Source organism: Poromitra crassiceps (genome assembly GCF_964638095.1).
Source record: "Poromitra crassiceps genome assembly, chromosome: 3".
Lineage (NCBI taxonomy): Eukaryota > Metazoa > Chordata > Actinopteri > Beryciformes > Melamphaidae > Poromitra > Poromitra crassiceps.
The window spans coordinates 81,914,629-81,935,207 of NC_139625.1; the positions used below are offsets into that span (position 1 = coordinate 81,914,629).

Sequence of the window (20,579 nt, forward strand, 5' to 3'; positions counted from 1 at the left end):
GGTTTACATGTCAAACCTTGAAACAATTAATGGCAACATTAGAAAAAGGTGTAATACTCTTTTTATATTTTATTTTCATTTGTTATATAACATTAGAGCAAGACAAACAGGCTTAGTCACAGGGAAAGAATGAAAGAAAGAGAAAAACAAAACAGACCAAAAAAAAACACACATCGACATTCAACATTATAACATGGTGCTATCAGCCGCTTAAGGTGCACATGTGCTTGTAAGAGACTATGTGCACGGGATCCCACACAAGGGGCCCACGAGACACCAGTCGGGCGAGCTCACCCGTCACCCCCAACCTCAGTACCTTGTCATTCTTAACCTCGTCAAAGCAGGCCTAAGACGGGTCCCAGATAATTGAGAACCTTTTAAGTGAGTCGGTTCTCAGGGACCTGAGCCTCTCCATCTGTATAACAGAGATCATGTCCATCCGCCACACCTGCAAAGAAGGTGAAGAGGAGGACTTCCATTCCTTCAGAATGAGTCATTTGGCGTCAGTTGTCCCCAGTGTCAGAGATTGTTGCACAGCTGTAGGGAAATTCAGAGAGGACTCTGAGCAGCCGAAGATGGTGAGTTCCACCTCCGGCTGTAGGGTTATTTTGTAGAACTCTTTGTTTGTCTGGCATAAATATCCTCTAATTCAATCAATTTGAATGTGAATATAAAAACTCTTCAAACAATAATTGAAAAGACACTTCAGCAGTGGGATGAGTGTTTAAACAGGAGGCATCAAACTGCAATTAGCTCGAGTGAATCTTGAAGACCACTTCATGAATGTGAACCTGACTAATCCAAAGGCAGTGTGAACGCAGGCAGCTGGAAGCAGTCACATGTTTCTATGAAGAACAGCAGGGCGAGCAGGTTACTGGAAATATAAACATGTATTCACAAGTGTTCACTTTGTTCACTGCATGCACCATCAAGGGAAATGCAAAGCGCCTGGTTCAATCGATGGAACAGGCTTTTGTGCTGCGGCAAATGTTTTATTCTTTTTTCATTGAATGTCCAAAGGTTTTGACAGTCTGTAACAGCCTGCAGTCTCCAACAGTCTGTAAAATACTGCTATTATTTCTTATCTAGCTTCATTCCAGTTTTAACTACAGCTTCAAAGGACTAGATGGAGAAAGTAAAATGGTGAATGGACTTTTCTAGTCCATCAACCACTCAAAGCACTTTACAATGAATGGCTCTCATCGACAGACCGATGACGGCGGTGGCAGCCATGCTCAAGGACACTGCCGGCCGGAGCCAGAATCGAACGGGGAATCTTTCCATTGCCAGGCAACAGCTCTACCTCCTGAGCTACTGCTGCCCCAGTGCTAACAAGTAACACGGACGACATGAAACGTCGTCACACCTTTGATGTAAAACAGCGTGTTGAGGGGTGTCATACAATTGTAGCGCTCACATAGAAATGTCTGTTTTCAAGCATAGGTTTAAGCGAGGTCGCAGGTCAGGTGTTATTGCAATAATACCAAAGTCCCACTCCCATAACATTACTCAGAGAGAAAATGAGGGGGTTGAGTCTCCTCCCACTCATCCTCTCTGTCTGTCTCTTTACCTCCATCTGTCCGTCCCTCCCTGCGGACGCACCTCAAATGACGATCTATGTTTGAGAGGGCTCTATGGGCTTCAAATGACTTCTCGTCACGGGTCCCGGATGAGAGGCACTCCAGAGTGTCCTACAATCAGCTGTCCGAGTCGAGTTACTAGTCTCTTCGACGGTAGTGCCTTTGTAGATCAACGCTGGGTGAAAACAGTGCGAGATGGAGACTCACATATACTGTAGCCACCAGACTGCATCAATAACCGTCATCGTTAGCATCACGCATTAACATCCATTTACAACCCACTGAGTGTCAGTTGAAGCCCTGCTGTGTTATTGTAAAAATCTGAGGAATACAATTAAACCCTAAAGCAGGCAAGCTTTGATTACTGTAGGGAATACCTACCGACTACACACACACGTGTGTGTGTGTGTGTGTGTGTGTGTGTGTGTGTGTGTGTGTGTGTGTGTGTGAAAACCAATTTTTTTCTCGTGTCTTGTAAACCCATGAGGGTTGGGCACCGGGGAGTGCACGACACTTGAATAAATCAATCATGTATGTATGTATGTATGTATGTATGTATGTATGTATATATATATATATATATATATATATATATATATATTATAATACTATAATGGAGAGCTGTCTGTGTATCTCTTTGAGTTGCAAGGCCCACCGTTGCTCTGATTCAGCTCCAAAATTTCTATGTATAGACAAGTTTCCTGGGCATTTCCGGTTTGCTTCCGGACTCGGCCGCGATATGTCTGTCTCTTCCGGTGTTTGTGAATACAGAGAAGCGTAACGTACTAGCGTAGTAGCCATAGTAACCGAACGTAACTACAGGCAGGATTATAGCGTATTTTGAGGAATCAATGGCGGTGGACGGCAACGCGATGAACAATCTCAAAAGCTCCGAAGCGTACCAATATCTCCACAGCAACAAAGTAGGTCGGGTATGTTGTAACGATATGTATTTCATCAAATTACCCACAGTCAGGCTATCTCCCGTTGTGAATGAATATTACGGCTATTATTCCAGTGTTGTCATTAAGAGGCCGATTTCGCAGCAAGAATATTTAATTGGTCGGCACGTCGTTCTCGGTAAGGACACTTTCGTTATTGAAACAGACAACATGCATGCATGCTCCTACTGTAGCCTATCTATCTGCATTTGCAGACACTCATGAACCCATATCTTCTGGACATTGCCTTGATGAAAAAACAACGTAGCGTTAGCTAAAAGTAATAAGTGCGACAGTGTCAGTGCAGACAGCGCACAACTTGAATCCCCAGCAATAGGCTACACACCTTAATCTCTCCCGCTCCACACCTGGCACCTGCGGCAGCTCTCCTGCACTCGTTCTCGGCTCCCATGTGGCTTTATTTGTGGTAAGCATTTTGATTCATCTCCTCATCATACGAGCGTCGGCAAACAAGTGCGAGCCATTGATTGATTGATTGATTGATTCGCCCGACATAGGTAAAAAGGCTTTTCACCTCCGCTAAATTGACAGCCTACGTCGGGTCTCTTTTGCTTTTGACGGCGGCAGGCACGCTTCTGTTTCTTTCCTGCCGTCTTGCTGGCCTCGGCTGAAGTAGGCTACTTGTTGCATGATCTCGATTAAAAAAAGGACTGGCCTAGCAAGGGATGTCTGTTTTGACATTTCGGTTCCCTCCTGTGTGTTTCCTCACAGCGGGTCCAGCGCTGGCCGGCAGGACTGATGCTGCTTGTTGTGCAGCTTTTAAACGGCGCTCTACAGTAAAGAAAGCATCTGCTATATTTTTCTTTTTCACCAACACTCAACATACAGGGGGCGGAAAAAATATGATGTAATAAGTCTCTATTTAAGTCGTAGCTTATTGGCAACATCACTTAGGCTGCTGTGGACGCAATGTGGACTTAACCGGAAGCCGGGGACATATAAGGCTGCTATGGCGCCGCCCTAGGCCAGCGCGGGGAAACTTGTCTATATAACGGGACTTAGAAGACAGTTGGAACAATTGATTACTTATCAGCAGTTGGGCAAGTTACTTTCAAAATGTAATATACTACATATTACTAGTTACTTTCATTTGAAGGTAATATGTTACTTTACAATATTACTGTCTGTGTAGAGTAACTAGTTACTTATTACACTACCAAAATAACAGCAGTAGCAGAATGACATCACCGCAGCCCTTGAACCATAAAAAAACACCGTCTTGATGTCAGTATAAACCGTCCAAAATTCTAAATGTTATCATTTTCCTTTCTTATTGTCCTCTAATAGTGGTTATTATTTGCATAAAAACACACCATTTGATTAGGAAATGATTGTATCCTTATGTAAATAATGTGCCTTTGATAAAACAAATGTAACTCAATTTGTAACTTGTGTCACTTGACAAAGTAACTGGTATAATATTACTGAAATCCTATAGTAATAAGTTATATTACCGAGTTACTACTAAAAGTAATATATTACATGTAATATGTTACTTTTGTAACGAGTTACCGCCAACACTGCTTGTCAGTGACTTGAGATGTTAGATGGGATGCTTAAAAGGAGCTTTGCCTAATGGAGGTGGCATCAAGGCAGCATTAGACTGTCGTTAAATGACATGGTCGCTCACTGAGGAGGCAGCTGCCTTTAGAGGATGTCGTTCCTCAGCCACTTAGTGACATAATGGCGACAGGTTTCCATGCTTACAACCTGCCATTTGTTGGCAAAAACATTGCTTCCTGTAGCCAGCCGTGCACGGGGGACCTTGAGGGCCAATGAGATGTGGAGAAATGTAGGAGTTCAAGGTCATATGAGCTCATTTCCTTGCCTTCAACACCTGTCGTATTGTGTAGCTGGAGTGGAGTGATGCAGCGTGCGTCCAGCTCTACAATGAATGGTCCTTCTAAAGTTAAACCGAGCTGAGATCAGCACAGTGGTTCACACCCATATTGATGCAAAGAGTGCAACGCGCTTTTCTCAGTTGCTTGGCTTACGCAGTATGAATTGACCGCATTCTGTTCCAAATTGGCATTTAAAATTCGCCACTCAAAGGATTTGAAAATGGTCATCAATCACTGTAATGTGGTGGCTTTGGCTTATTGATACACAATCAGTGTACACTAATGACCGTTATCTTTTACAACCAGCTGCCGTTATCTTTTTCCACCAACATATGGGAACATGGAGGCTTTACAGCAATATTGTCATTCTTGTCGGTTCTACCATAGATCTTCTATTACTATCTAGATGGGTCACCGCAGGCTCCGCTAATTCTAACAACTGGTAGCAGCATGTCTCTTGAATGCAAAATGGTCACGTGGTCACCTGACCTCTCCCCAAGTCTCGTTACTCCGCCACCACTTGTTTTCTTCTTCAAGCAGGCTTTAAGCGGGGTTAGTGCTGACCTAGTAAGCTAACTTGAAATGGAGATCGTGAGTTCCCCAAACTCTGTACAAACCACACATATAAACACAAAGCTGCCCGTTATTAGCTTAATACAGTTGAAACTAAGATATTCCATTAAAAAAGATAATTTTTCTCCCCACAGATTGATTTAGCTACTACATCAACGAGCTTCAGCTTTAGCTAATCGCTTCCTGCTAACATGAGTTCCTGTTGCCAAATCTCACGAGAGTGTGTTGCTGAGATAGAGACAGGTCTTGAACATGTTTAATTTTCTCCTGATCTGTCTGTCTGAAAAATGCTATTTTAGTGTCAGAATATTCTGAAGATATGTGGCTTCAGAGAATGGGCCGAATATTTATTTGAATGAATATGGGGCTAAGGGATCTGTCATAATCTGAGATTCACGTTGACTTTTCCCATTGACTCCAATAGACTCAGACCTCTCAATTAGTGGCCGTGGAAAACCATGGGCAAAACCCGCGTGCCAAAATGACAGGGGGAGTGAGTTGAAGTTAAGCCATCTTGCTTGAAATCCCATGGGCTTTGGTTCTACAATACTCTGTGAAATAAATGTCACAGCCAAGTTATGAAGTAAGCGGTGCAGGTTTATTCACCTTAGTCACCACGCCCACTTTTTCTCTCTTCCGCGTTACACGCAATTGTATTTGTTCTTCCGGTTCAGCGCTAATTGGTGGCCAATTTCAAAACAAAACGTCACTATGAAGTTTGGCAACATTCAGAAGCTACACTGCGGCCAACTTCAGTTACATGTTCATAGCGTTACTGCTGCGAGGAGCTGATGGATGTCCCCGGTCGGCATTTAACGTTAGTTACAAAAGCACGTCGACAGTGTTTTCTCACTGCCAGTAAGCCACTTTGACTTAGACGTTGCCAAAATCATAGGTAGCCTAAGGAACTCCACAGCCACCTACAGGAGCGGGCAGTTGCTGCGATGTAGGCTGAGTTGGACAGCTGATTGTCAATTTGTCAAACCACTCAAACCACTTGAGTCACTCTACAAGAGAGCTCTGAAAGTATTTGACAAAAAACCCCGCTCCTACCACTATTATAACATCCTGGTTAAACACAACTTCCTAAGTTTCAATAACTTCATTTCCTTTAAATATGCATGCACCGTTTTCAAGGTACTGAATGGCCTTGCCCCTCCCCCGCTAAATGAGTACATCAATCAGAGACCTGTATCTGGATCCACATCCAGAACCACCAGAGCCTCAATTAGAGGTGACTGTGTTGTATCCCATACAGGCGCACCACCTTTGGCCAGACAGTTCTGTCTGTCAAGGGTGGCAAACTCTGGAACACAATTCCATCCGCCATAAGGGAATGTCCAACACTAGGCATGTTTAAGGGTCAAGTGAAGAGATGGCTGAAGTCCACTCAACTATGTACACATCACTAGGGTATAGAACAGTATGCTTATACTGTAGCTGTATGTTGATCCCAAACTCAGGTTTTAGTATCTGATTGTATATTCCTGTATATTTGTACTTTGCACTTTACACTCAGCTGTATGTTGATCTCAAACTCAGGTTTTTAGTATCTGATTGTATATTTCTGTATACTTGCACTTTGCATTGTGTTTACATTTTAAATATGTATTTGTTGCATTATGTTATGTTTTACCCCTATCAGGACTCTAAGCCTGTATCATCTGGCAGGGGGACTAACAATGGAAATCAGTCTTGTCCCCTATTGAACAAATAAATAAATTGAAATTGAAGCCTACAGTAGGGTTTGACAGATACTAGCTAGTCCGACTGGTCAGCACAGCCAGCGCTCTCAGTCCTCGCTGCTCGTTAAATATTTCCAAATAGGCGTTATTCTGATAAACTGGTCACATATTTGGAATGTTACGTTCTCACTTGAATTTTTTTTTTAACTTTAAAACAGTTTTTTTTTCTTCTTGAAAACAGCTTTTTGGCAAGTCTAAAAATGAATACAGTAGGCGTAATCTACTTCCGTGTCTAAAACAGAAAGATGATTACAAAATGACGTCATGCAGAAGCGTTCTTATATGGACAAAGAATAAGGTGAATACACTAGATGACGTCTTGAGACTAAGCAAAGAGACTGATTTAATTTCAGGTGTGTGTGTGCGCGCGCGCGCATGCATGCGCGTGTTTTACCGTGTTTGAGCTGCTCTCTCCATAGCGTGCCAAAGTGTCGCCATTGTGAGATTACCCATGGGACACGAGGAAGTGAATTCTCCATTAATTTCCCCATTTCTTGTTAACTGTTGCCAAAAAACTCATCCTCAAGGAATGGAAGTCCTCCTCTTCACCTTTCCAACTATGGTCGACGGACATGACCTGTTATACGGATGGAGAGACTTAGGTTCCTTAGTACCAATTTACTTTAAAAGTTTTCAACCATTTGGGACCCGTTTCTAGCCTATCTTGATGAAGTCAGGGGTCGCCTGACTGGTTTCTCATGGACCCTTTGCGGGGGATCCCGGGCACGATATCTCTCACAAGCACATAAGCACCTTATGTGGCTGGTAATCACGTAATATTGAATATCAATAATATATGTATGTTTTTTCTTTTCGTTTCTGTCTGAGCGTGTCCGTTTGACTTGTCTGTTCATTGTTCTGAAAATTTGAAAACAAAATATATATAAAAAAGAAAATCCCCATTTCTTAAAATCCTTATTTAAATAGTTTTACTTGTACAAACCAAACGATTCAGTTATTATTCAGAATCACGAGAGACCATAGAACATTTCACTCGGACCAAAACGCTACAGACATGTCGGCAGCACAAACTGAAATCCCGTGCTCACATCTCAGTGCAAAACGGTTGAATGGACGGACAGTCGGACACACGTCACTTATACTGTAGAAGTGGGTGCACCGCTTAAAAACCCTCACCCCTCGTGCTGATCATTTACAAAGAAAGCTTTGGTCTTTGAGTCCAGTTCATCTTGTGACTCATTTCCTCTGGCAAATGTGTGTAGGTGTGTGTAGGTGTGAGAACATTTTCAAAAGCCGTGCACATCAACTCCATTCACACATTAGCATACGTTACCCCCTCACAGGAACTAACAGACACAAGTTACAGGGCTGTCTCCTTCCCTCACAGGAACTAACAGACACAAGTTGCAGAGCTGTCTCCTTCCCTCACAGGAACTAACAGACACAAGTTACAGGGCTGTCTCCTTCCCTCACAGGAACTAACACAGACACAAGTTACAGGGCTGTCTCCTTCCCTCACAGGAACTAACACAGACACAAGTTACAGAGCTGTCTCCTTCCCTCACAGGAACTAACACAGACACAAGTTACAGGGCTGTCTCCTTCCCTCACAGGAACTAACACATACACAAGTTACAGGGCTGTCTCCTTCTCTCACAGGAACTAACAGACACAAGTTACAGGGCTGTCTCCTTCCCTCACAGGAACTAACACAGACACAAGTTACAGGGCTGTCTCCTTCCCTCACAGGAACTAACACAGACACAAGTTACAGGGCTGTCTCCTTCCCTCACAGGAACTAACACAGACACAAGTTACAGGGCTGTCTCCTTCCCTCACAGGAACTAACACAGACACAAGTTACAGGGCTGTCTCCTTCCCTCACAGGAACTAACAGACACAAGTTACAGGGCTGTCTCCTTCCCTCACAGGAACTAACACAGACACAAGTTACAGGGCTGTCTCCTTCCCTCACAGGAACTAACACAGACACAAGTTACAGGGCTGTCTCCTTCCCTCACATGAACTAACACAGACACAAGTTACAGGGCTGTCTCCTTCCCTCACAGGAACTAACACAGACACAAGTTACAGGGCTGTCTCCTTCCCTCACAGGAACTAACAGAGACACAAGTTACATGGCTGTCTCCTTCCCTCACAGATACTAACACAGACACAAGTTACAGAGCTGTCTCCTTCCCTCACAGGAACTAACACAGACACAAGTTACAGGGCTGTCTCCTTCCCTCACAGGAACTAACACAAGTTACAGGGCTGTCTCCTTCCCTCACAGGAACTAACACAGACACAAGTTACAGAGCTGTCTCCTTCCCTCACAGGAACTAACACAGACACAAGTTACAGGGCTGTCTCCTTCCCTCACAGGAACTAACACAGACACAAGTTACAGGGCTGTCTCCTTCCCTCACAGGAACTAACACAGACACAAGTTACAGGGCTGTCTCCTTCTCTCACAGGAACTAACACAGACACAAGTTACAGAGCTGTCTCCTTCCCTCACAGGAACTAACACAGACACAAGTTACAGGGCTGTCTCCTTCCCTCACAGGAACTAACACAGACACAAGTTACAGGGCTGTCTCCTTCCCTCACAGGAACTAACACAGACACAAGTTACAGGGCTGTCTCCTTCCCTCACAGGAACTAACAGAGACACAAGTTACAGAGCTGTCTCCTTCCCTCACAGGAACTAACAGACACAAGTTACAGGGCTGTCTCCTTCCCTCACAGGAACTAACACAGACACAAGTTACAGGGCTGTCTCCTTCCCTCACAGGAACTAACAGACACAAGTTACAGGGCTGTCTCCTTCCCTCACAGGAACTAACAGAGACACAAGTTACAGGGCTGTCTCCTTCCCTCACAGGAACTAACACAGACACAAGTTACAGAGCTGTCTCCTTCCCTCACAGGAACTAACACAGACACAAGTTACAGGGCTGTCTCCTTCCCTCACAGGAACTAACAGAGACACAAGTTACAGGGCTGTCTCCTTCCCTCACATGAACTAAAACAGACACAAGTTACAGAGCTGTCTCCTTCCCTCACAGGAACTAACAGAGACACAAGTTACAGGGCTGTCTCCTTCTCTCACAGGAACTAACACAGACACAAGTTACAGGGCTGTCTCCTTCCCTCACAGGAACTAACACAGACACAAGTTACAGAGCTGTCTCCTTCCCTCACAGGAACTAACAGACACAAGTTACAGGGCTGTCTCCTTCCCTCACAGGAACTAACACAGACACAAGTTACAGAGCTGTCTCCTTCCCTCACAGGAACTAACACAGACACAAGTTACAGAGCTGTCTCCTTCCCTCACAGGAACTAACAGACACAAGTTACAGGGCTGTCTCCTTCCCTCACAGGAACTAACAGACACAAGTTACAGGGCTGTCTCCTTCCCTCACAGGAACTAACACAGACACAAGTTACAGGGCTGTCTCCTTCCCTCACAGGAACTAACACAGACACAAGTTACAGGGCTGTCTCCTTCTCTCACAGGAACTAACACAGACACAAGTTACAGGGCTGTCTCCTTCTCTCACAGGAACTAACAGACACAAGTTACAGGGCTGTCTCCTTCCCTCACAGGAACTAACACAGACACAAGTTACAGAGCTGTCTCCTTCTCTCACAGGAACTAACACAGACACAAGTTACAGGGCTGTCTCCTTCCCTCACAGGAACTAACAGACACAAGTTACAGGGCTGTCTCCTTCCCTCACAGGAACTAACAGAGACACAAGTTACAGGGCTGTCTCCTTCCCTCACAGGAACTAACAGACACAAGTTACAGGGCTGTCTCCTTCCCTCACAGGAACTAACACAGACACAAGTTACAGGGCTGTCTCCTTCCCTCACAGGAACTAACACAGACACAAGTTACAGGGCTGTCTCCTTCCCTCACAGGAACTAACACAGACACAAGTTACAGGGCTGTCTCCTTCCCTCACAGGAACTAACACAGACACAAGTTACAGGGATGTCTCCTTCCCTCACATGAACTAACACAGACACAAGTTACAGGGCTGTCTCCTTCCCTCACAGGAACTAATGGCTCAATCCCACCACACTTAACAGCCCTGCACAGCTCGTCCCCACTCGGCTCCACTCGTCTCTACTCGATGGATGTTTTGCTTCGACCGGCGCTCGATCGGCCCCCACCCACCCCCGCCCACAGCTGGTCGTCTAAAAATAGCGACCGCATATCTGTCCTTCGGCTATAACATAACGTTACAATTAAATCCATCCACAGAACTTTTAAACTGTTTATGAAATACTGGTGCCTCTAAATGACCTACAGTGTACATGGGCAAATGTGACAATCGGCCAAGAGAATGATATCACAGGCATGCTGCGCTGTGCGGGGACGGGAGAGGCGCAACAGAGTGAAGCCTCTACCCCGCAGCCTCTCACCAGGCAAGACCGGGGCTTCCAAACACCCGCTGCGGCCTAGCGGAGCGCTGCAGCCTCCACTCAGCTACAGAGCTCCCTGAGCGAGCAGCGGACTTTTTTCTCAGACAATTGAACACCCGCCACGATTTTATTTCACCGGAGGTGAAGGCAGCGACACAAAATACTGATGGAAATATACATAACAGAAGATAAGGTAAGACCACTAAACTGGTATGCAGCCGCCAGCATTGCATTGACAGTCAGTAGACAGAGTAAACACGATTCTCTTTGACCAATCAGTAGCCATCAGAGTTTTACGTCACCATTTGGGACCTACTCTCCAGCCCGAAGTACCCCGACGAGGCAGGGACCAAAAGTAGCACGACTCGGCCACAAAACAAACCGAGCTGGGCCGGTTTTTGATGGTGGGATGAGACCAAAAGTCGAGTCGAGCGGAGCGGGACCGCGCTACTAGCTGCTGTGGAATTGGGCCATAACACAGACACAAGTTACAGGGCTGTCTCCTTCCCTCACAGGAACTAACAGAGACACAAGTTACAGGGCTGTCTCCTTCCCTCACAGGAACTAACAGACACAAGTTACAGGGCTGTCTCCTTCCCTCACAGGAACTAACAGACACAAGTTACAGGGCTGTCTCCTTCCCTCACAGGAACTAACACAGACACAAGTTACAGGGCTGTCTCCTTCCCTCACAGGAACTAACACAGACACAAGTTACAGGGCTGTCTCCTTCTCTCACAGGAACTAACACAGACACAAGTTACAGGGCTGTCTCCTTCTCTCACAGGAACTAACAGACACAAGTTACAGGGCTGTCTCCTTCCCTCACAGGAACTAACACAGACACAAGTTACAGGGCTGTCTCCTTCTCTCACAGGAACTAACACAGACACAAGTTACAGGGCTGTCTCCTTCTCTCACAGGAACTAACAGACACAAGTTACAGGGCTGTCTCCTTCTCTCACAGGAACTATCACAGACACAAGTTACAGGGCTGTCTCCTTCTCTCACAGGAACTAACAGACACAAGTTACAGGGCTGTCTCCTTCCCTCACAGGAACTAACACAGACACAAGTTACAGGGCTGTCTCCTTCCCTCACAGGAACTAACACAGACACAAGTTACAGGGCAGTCTCCTTCCCTCACAGGAACTAACAGACACAAGTTACAGGGCTGTCTCCTTCCCTCACAGGAACTAACACAGACACAAGTTACAGGGCTGTCTCCTTCCCTCACAGGAACTAACACAGACACAAGTTACAGGGCTGTCTCCTTCCCTCACAGGAACTAACACAGACACAAGTTACAGGGCTGTCTCCTTCCCTCACAGGAACTAACACAGACACAAGTTACAGGGCTGTCTCCTTCCCTCACAGGAACTAACACAGACACAAGTTACAGGGCTGTCTCCTTCCCTCACAGGAACTAACACAGACACAAGTTACAGGGCTGTCTCCTTCCCTCACAGGAACTAACAGACACAAGTTACAGAGCTGTCTCCTTCCCTCACAGGAACTAACACAGACACAAGTTACAGGGCTGTCTCCTTCCCTCACAGGAACTAACACAGACACAAGTTACAGGGCTGTCTCCTTCCCTCACAGGAACTAACAGACACAAGTTACAGGGCTGTCTCCTTCTCTCACAGGAACTAACACAGACACAAGTTACAGGGCTGTCTCCTTCCCTCACAGGAACTAACACAGACACAAGTTACAGGGCAGTCTCCTTCCCTCACAGGAACTAACACAGACACAAGTTACAGGGCTGTCTCCTTCCCTCACAGGAACTAACAGACACAAGTTACAGGGCTGTCTCCTTCTCTCACAGGAACTAACAGACACAAGTTACAGGGCTGTCTCCTTCCCTCACAGGAACTAACAGACACAAGTTACAGGGCTGTCTCCTTCCCTCACAGGAACTAACAGACACAAGTTACAGGGCTGTCTCCTTCCCTCACAGGAACTAACAGACACAAGTTACAGGGCTGTCTCCTTCCCTCACAGGAACTAACACAGACACAAGTTACAGGGCTGTCTCCTTCCCTCACAGGAACTAACACAGACACAAGTTACAGGGCTGTCTCCTTCCCTCACATGAACTAATACAGACACAAGTTACAGGGCTGTCTCCTTCCCTCACAGGAACTAACAGACACAAGTTACAGAGCTGTCTCCTTCCCTCACAGGAACTAACACAGACACAAGTTACAGGGCTGTCTCCTTCCCTCACAGGAACTAACAGACACAAGTTACAGGGCTGTCTCCTTCCCTCACAGGAACTAACACAGACACAAGTTACAGGGCTGTCTCCTTCCCTCACAGGAAGTAACACAGACACAAGTTACAGAGCTGTCTCCTTCCCTCACAGGAACTAACAGACACAAGTTACAGGGCTGTCTCCTTCTCTCACAGGAACTAACAGACACAAGTTACAGGGCTGTCTCCTTCTCTCACAGGAACTAACAGACACAAGTTACAGAGCTGTCTCCTTCCCTCACAGGAACTAACACAGACACAAGTTACAGGGCTGTCTCCTTCCCTCACAGGAACTAACACAGACACAAGTTACAGGGCTGTCTCCTTCCCTCACAGGAACTAACAGACACAAGTTACAGGGCTGTCTCCTTCCCTCACAGGAACTAACAGACACAAGTTACAGGGCTGTCTCCTTCCCTCACAGGAACTAACAGACACAAGTTACAGGGCTGTCTCCTTCTCTCACAGGAACTAACAGACACAAGTTACAGGGCTGTCTCCTTCCCTCACATGAACTAACACAGACACAAGTTACAGGGCTGTCTCCTTCTCTCACAGGAACTAACAGACACAAGTTACAGGGATGTCTCCTTCCCTCACATGAACTAACACAGACACAAGTTACAGGGCTGTCTCCTTCCCTCACAGGAACTAACAGACACAAGTTACAGGGATGTCTCCTTCCCTCACAGGAACTAACAGACACAAGTTACAGGGCTGTCTCCTTCCCTCACATGAACTAACACAGACACAAGTTACAGGGCTGTCTCCTTCCCTCACAGGAACTAACAGACACAAGTTACAGGGCTGTCTCCTTCCCTCACATGAACTAACACAGACACAAGTTACAGGGCTGTCTCCTTCCCTCACAGGAACTAACAGACACAAGTTACAAGGCTGTCTCCTTCCCTCACATGAACTAACACAGACACAAGTTACAGGGATGTCTCCTTCCCTCACATGAACTAACACAGACACAAGTTACAGGGCTGTCTCCTTCTCTCACAGGAACTAACACAGACACAAGTTACAGGGCTGTCTCCTTCCCTCACAGGAACTAACAGACACAAGTTACAGGGCTGTCTCCTTCCCTCACAGGAACTAACAGACACAAGTTACAGGGCTGTCTCCTTCCCTCACAGGAACTAACAGACACAAGTTACAGGGCTGTCTCCTTCCCTCACATGAACTAACACAGACACAAGTTACAGGGCTGTCTCCTTCCCTCACATGAACTAACACAGACACAAGTTACAGGGCTGTCTCCTTCCCTCACAGGAACTAACACAGACACAAGTTACAGGGCTGTCTCCTTCCCTCACAGGAACTAACACAGACACAAGTTACAGGGCTGTCTCCTTCCCTCACATGAACTAACACAGACACAAGTTACAGGGATGTCTCCTTCCCTCACAGGAACTAACAGACACAAGTTACAGGGCTGTCTCCTTCCCTCACAGGAACTAACAGACACAAGTTACAGGGCTGTCTCCTTCCCTCACAGGAACTAACAGACACAAGTTACAGGGCTGTCTCCTTCCCTCACAGGAACTAACAGAGACACAAGTTACAGGGCTGTCTCCTTCTCTCACAGGAACTAACAGACACAAGTTACAGGGCTGTCTCCTTCTCTCACAGGAACTAACAGACACAAGTTACAGGGCTGTCTCCTTCCCTCACAGGAACTAACAGACACAAGTTACAGGGCTGTCTCCTTCTCTCACATGAACTAACACAGACACAAGTTACAGGGCTGTCTCCTTCTCTCACAGGAACTAACACAGACACAAGTTACAGGGCTGTCTCCTTCCCTCACATGAACTAACACAGACACAAGTTACAGGGCTGTCTCCTTCCCTCACAGGAACTAACACAGACACAAGTTACAGGGCTGTCTCCTTCTCTCACAGGAACTAACACAGACACAAGTTACAGGGCTGTCTCCTTCTCTCACAGGAACTAACAGACACAAGTTACAGGGCTGTCTCCTTCCCTCACAGGAACTAACACAGACACAAGTTACAGGGCTGTCTCCTTCCCTCACAGGAACTAACAGACACAAGTTACAGGGCTGTCTCCTTCCCTCACAGGAACTAACAGACACAAGTTACAGGGCTGTCTCCTTCCCTCACAGGAACTAACAGACACAAGTTACAGGGCTGTCTCCTTCCCTCACAGGAACTAACAGAGACACAAGTTACAGGGCTGTCTCCTTCCCTCACAGGAACTAACACAGACACAAGTTACAGGGCTGTCTCCTTCCCTCACAGGAACTAACACAGACACAAGTTACAGGGCTGTCTCCTTCCCTCACAGGAACTAACAGAGACACAAGTTACAGGGCTGTCTCCTTCCCTCACAGGAACTAACAGACACAAGTTACAGGGCTGTCTCCTTCTCTCACAGGAACTAACAGACACAAGTTACAGGGCTGTCTCCTTCTCTCACAGGAACTAACAGACACAAGTTACAGGGCTGTCTCCTTCCCTCACAGGAACTAACACACACAAGTTACAGGGCTGTCTCCTTCCCTCACAGGAACTAACACAGACACAAGTTACAGGGCTGTCTCCTTCCCTCACAGGAACTAACACAGACACAAGTTACAGGGCTGTCTCCTTCCCTCACAGGAACTAACACAGACACAAGTTACAGGGCTGTCTCCTTCCCTCACAGGAACTAACACAGACACAAGTTACAGGGCTGTCTCCTTCCCTCACAGGAACTAACACAGACACAAGTTACAGGGCTGTCTCCTTCCCTCACAGGAACTAACACAGACACAAGTTACAGGGCTGTCTCCTTCCCTCACAGGAACTAACATAGACACAAGTTACAGGGCTGTCTCCTTCCCTCACAGGAACTAACACAGACACAAGTTACAGGACTGTCTCCTTCCCTCACAGGAACTAACAGACACAAGTTACAGGGCTGTCTCCTTCCCTCACAGGAACTAACAGACACAAGTTACAGGGCTGTCTCCTTCTCTCACAGGAACTAACACAGACACAAGTTACAGGGCTGTCTCCTTCCCTCACAGGAACTAACACAGACACAAGTTACAGGGCTGTCTCCTTCCCTCACAGGAACTAACAGACACAAGTTACAGGGCTGTCTCCTTCCCTCACAGGAACTAACAGACACAAGTTACAGGGCTGTCTCCTTCCCTCACAGGAACTAACAGAGACACAAGTTACAGGGCTGTCTCCTTCCCTCACAGGAACTAACAGACACAAGTTACAGGGCTGTCTCCTTCCCTCACAGGAACTAACAGACACAAGTTACAGGGCTGTCTCCTTCCCTCACAGGAACTAACACAGACACAAGTTACAGGGCTGTCTCCTTCCCTCACAGGAACTAACACAGACACAAGTTACAGGGCTGTCTCCTTCCCTCACAGGAACTAACACAGACACAAGTTACATGGCTGTCTCCTTCCCTCACAGGAACTAACAGACACGAGTTACAGGGCTGTCTCCTTCCCTCACAGGAACTAACAGACACAAGTTACAGGACTGTCTCCTTCCCTCACAGGAACTAACAGACACAAGTTACAGGACTGTCTCCTTCCCTCACAGGAAGTAACAGACACAAGTTACAGGGCTGTCTCCTTCCCTCACAGGAACTAACAGACACAAGTTACAGGACTGTCTCCTTCCCTCACAGGAACTAACAGACACAAGTTACAGGACTGTCTCCTTCCCTCACAGGAACTAACAGACACAAGTTACAGGACTGTCTCCTTCCCTCACAGGAACTAACAGACACAAGTTACAGGGCTGTCTCCTTCCCTCACAGGAACTAACAGACACAAGTTACAGGACTGTCTCCTTCCCTCACAGGAAGTAACAGACACAAGTTACAGGACTGTCTCCTTCCCTCACAGGAAGTAACAGACACAAGTTACAGGGCTGTCTCCTTCCCTCACAGGAAGTAACAGACACAAGTTACAGGGCTGTCTCCTTGCATTTCTCCACCTTCAGATGTCATAGCCATATTCATGCATGCAAAAGAGCACTTGGCGCACACAGACATGCTAATCACTTGTGTCTGCTGCCAAATGAGCCTGAGAGATATGATTCAACCAGAGTGGAGCCAGATCCCCATCTGTCATCCCATTCTCGCCCACCTCCTTCCTGCATGTGCAAAGTGAGTAAGAACTGATGACTTGCCAAACGACCGTGGACGCACCTTCTACGGCCCATTCATCCTCATTTGGGCACTTCACTTTTTCAATACCTTAATATCCTCTGAATATGTGATAATATCCTTTTTTGACATTACTCAGCAAGGCTTCATTTGACCTTTTGATTACACTGCAGGAAAGATAATTTTAATTTAACCGACTACCTATTTAGAAGAACGGCAAGCACCATATTATTATTACATTTCCCACAAGGCTTGGCTTTTTTCTCCCTCACGTTTCTGCCAAAAGATATCCTTGGTTGCCCCCTAATGTTTTGGCAGAGAAGTGTTCATTTTAAACAGGTCATGACAAACATTCGCTCTGTTAAAAAGTTTGTAAAGTAAAGTAAAGTCATATTTGATTTGGACCACAAACACAGACTAATTACTGGAAACTGAAGTTGGGTCGCCGAGTACACGCTGTGAACCCATAATATGTTTCAGAGAAGCATTCCTTATGTTTAAGGGGCATTTTTCTGTTTTTAGAAAACTTGCCTGAAATAATCCACTCGCTCAAGAAGCTGGCTGAACTTATTTCTCTGCTAGTGATACTACCGTAAATTCCGGACTATAAGCCGCACCTTTTTTCCCGTTTTTTTGCCTTTTTTGGCCCCTGCGGCTTATATAACGGTGCGGCTTATCTATGGATTTAAAAAAAAAAAAAAAAAAAAAATCTCTCTTTTTTTAGCACTCTTTCTAACTATAAATCCACTTCTGTTTTAATTTCCTCTCTTGCCCTCTTTTCACCACACTGTATGACACTGTATGACACTGTGTGCACTGTAAATAACAACACAGGTGGTGTTGTGTTATGTTGTTTTGTTGAAATGTTAATAAATGGGAGCTTCCTCAAACAGCCATCTCTTTCCCGACAATCCCCTCTGTGCATGAACCCTTACATATGGTAATTAAACATTAAAACACAATAAAAAAAAAAAAAAAAAAAAAAAAAAAAAAACATTAAAACACCCGCGGCTTATAGTCCGGTGCGGCTTATATAAGAAAAAAATAGTCAACTTTGCAGGTGCGGCTTATACACCGGTGCGGCTTATAGTCCGGAATTTACGGTACTCTTGAATGCACGTTTGCTTGTACTGCAAATGTTGTGCAGTTTGGGGTTATGAGATATAAGAAGAGAAGGTATAAGATATACGGTAAGTTAAAAACAATTCCAAAAATCGGAGAAAAGGTTTGATGAACATTCACAGAGACCCTGACACTAAATCACCTTACAGAAAATCGATTAAAAATAGTTACTTAGGTCGCTTTCACATATAAGCTGTTTAGTCCGCTTTAACCGCGCCAGAGTTCATTTCCTCGGATAGTGCGGGTCGTTCGGGATGGTGTGAAAGCGAAAACGTATGGTGGCTGCCTGGTGACATTAAGATATTTTTTATTATTGCGTGGCCACATATTAGTACGGTATGTCATGGCCACAAGATACTAATGCGTGGGAACGAGATAAGTAAGTCGTAGCCACGAGAAAATTAAGGCGTGGGAACAAGATAATTAAGGCGTGGGAACGAGATATTAATTATCTCGTGGCCACGCATTAGTAACTCGTGGCCACGACTTAATTATCTCGTTCCCACGCATTAATATCTCGCCATGAGATACTAATGCATGGCCACGCAATAATAAAAAATATCTTGATGTCACCAGGCAGCCACGGTACAAACGAACTCGGTGGCGGACACACAAACGAACTCTGGTCCGCTTGAAAACGTCGGTCTAGGTTCGCTTCCAAGTGAACCCTGGTGCGGTTCATTTGTGTGAAAACAAAATGGACTAAACACAAGAGCGCCAGTGCATCTGATGCACTCATGCAGTGCATCATGAGTAGAAGACGGTAGAAGGGAGCAAAACAAACACTGCGGCGTGCACACGTGTACAGTACCTGCGTGCCGCGCCGTGACGTATGTCGTCATAACATCACATTTCTCAACAGCTGGCCGGCTTGCCTATCTCGGTATGTAGGCTACTCTCATCTGCAGAATGAAATGTTCAACAGCTTTCTGCCTCATCTGCTGCTCATATTGGGCACATTCTTGTTAAATAATTATTTGATAGTAACACCAAAGTAAAACCAGAAATCCCAATATCACAGGTGGTGTTGCTCCATGGTTTGTGTTTTGTGGATTCACTTGTGTTGTTCAGTCAGCCCTCAGCCACGCAAGAAGCCTGCTGGAGAGGAGAGATTTCCCTTCTCTATTCTGTCCAATAGATGAGTGACTGTTTCGACCACGTGTCATTGTTCAGAAAGTTTGGTGGCTTGTGACAAATTGCTGTGTGAAAGTGAACCAGACCAAATGAAAATCGCAACAATGTTGCAACTTCACCCCGAGGACCCGCACGTCGGAGGCTGGGACCTTTGCGCAGCTGACACGGGTACGAATACGACCCGAGGTCATTTGCCGCATGTCATCCCCTCTCTCTCTCTCCACATCTTTCCTGTCTGCCTACTGTCCTGTCTGAATCTATCTTTCTATCTTATCTATAAATTTGGCAATGTGGACTCGGTTTAAATTTTTGTGCCGGCCACAGCTATGCCGATTTACGAGCGATCGGGCTGGAAATGTCAGGGGGTGTAAAGAGCACCCATGCGGGTGACCTGATGGAGCCGTATTTTAGCCGTATTAGGTGATATCATCAATGATGTTATACCATCAGTGATGTCATACATGGGCATTGTGACATCACTGATGATGTCATCAGTGACAAACACACACACAAGAGAGACTGAGGGAGAGGGAGAGGGAGAGAGAGGAGAGGGAGAGAGAGGCCCATACAGTGGGCGAGCCTAGGAATTGAGCGCGCGAGATGCCTAGTAAAGCCAAAAATACCTACTGTATTGTGATATACTTTTGATTTCTGGGCCTATTGTGGTTTGTATGTGGTATGTATTTTTCTTATTGTTGATGATGACTGGCCAAACGTAGACTAGACATGTTGAGATATTTCCGGCACAGCTACAATGGAGTTTGACATCAGAAAAGCCTTGAGTGATCTGCAAAACATCAACATTCAACGTCA

The 20,579-nt window shown here is 45.8% G+C and overlaps 1 protein-coding gene across 1 annotated transcript in view; it reads right to left on the reverse strand.

Moving 5' to 3' along the window:
• The window catches only part of alk (ALK receptor tyrosine kinase), a gene marked incomplete at both ends in the record, with an annotated part of 658,401 nt that overhangs the window by 367,379 nt on the left and 270,443 nt on the right, over positions 1-20,579 (reverse strand). The gene's annotated exons all lie outside the window — the stretch shown is intronic.